Source organism: Belonocnema kinseyi, chromosome 6 (assembly GCF_010883055.1).
Source record: "Belonocnema kinseyi isolate 2016_QV_RU_SX_M_011 chromosome 6, B_treatae_v1, whole genome shotgun sequence".
NCBI lineage: Eukaryota > Metazoa > Arthropoda > Insecta > Hymenoptera > Cynipidae > Belonocnema > Belonocnema kinseyi.
In genome coordinates this window covers 142,810,959-142,812,005 of record NC_046662.1, presented here as the reverse complement: position 1 = coordinate 142,812,005, position 1,047 = coordinate 142,810,959, and the positions used below count along the sequence as shown (strand labels likewise).

General features: G+C 36.8%; 1 protein-coding gene across 3 annotated transcripts in view; it reads right to left on the bottom strand.

Annotated features, from left to right (window-relative positions):
- The window catches only part of LOC117174760 (putative inorganic phosphate cotransporter), an 822,629-nt gene that overhangs the window by 208,197 nt on the left and 613,385 nt on the right, over nt 1–1,047 (bottom strand). The gene's annotated exons all lie outside the window — the stretch shown is intronic.

Sequence of the window (1,047 nt, the reverse complement as noted above, 5' to 3'; positions counted from 1 at the left end):
TATTAATAAATTAAATAAAAGTGGGCTCAGAGGACACCCTTGTCTCACACCTCTCACCAACCAGAAACTATCTCCTACTTGCTTTCCTACCTTTACCCTGCTATCATTGCCCGTTTTTCCCTTTTAATTCTATTATTTACTAGATAGCTCAGAACATATATGTTGTCCATTACCCCCATTCCTTTTCTAAACCCTGTCTGATTCTGTGACTCGATCTTTTTTTCTTTAACTTCTATCTTCAATCTCTCCGACAAAATAGTTACATATACTTTATACAGCGGTGGCATCAACGTCACCCCCCTATAATCTTTAACCTCCTCTCCCTTGCCTTTCTTTACTATTGGTATAACTACTCCTTCTTTCCATAACTCTGGCCACCCCTCTCCTCTCCAAACTCTATTACACATTATCCATGCCCATTCCTCTAGTTCCTCCCCTCCATATTTCCATACTTCATTTGGGATCTCATCTATACCAGGTGCCTATCCATCCTTCATTATTCCTAAAACTTTATCTATTTCTTCCCTTGAAATTTCCTCATCCTCATCTCTTTCTCTACCATATTTTCCTCCCTTTAAAACTTTTCTCTCTACTCCTCCTAGCAAATCCAAAAAATATTTCTTCCATTCTATCATTTCAATATCTTGGTTTACTCTTTTTCTTTCTCTATTTATTACCTTCCATACCTCTTCTTCCGTCCTAGCCTTCTCCGCCTCTTCTTCGAACCTTTCATTCTCTTCCTCTTTCTTTTGATAACACAATTCAGTATACTCTTTCTTTTTTTTCCTATATTCTTCCCCATTACTTTTTTCTTTTCTCCATTTTCTTAATTCCTTTCTTACCTCCTTTTTTTTCTCTTTGCAGTCCTCATCCCACTCACTTCTATTCCCCCCTTTACTAACTTCATTATTATTTGTGCACTCTAATCCTATTTTTATTTATCCCATCATTTTTTCCATCTCCTCGTCCACATTTCCCTCTCCCATTTTAATATTTCTTATTTTTTCTCTAAACTGTTCTTTTCCTTCCCTTGACCAATCCCCTTTT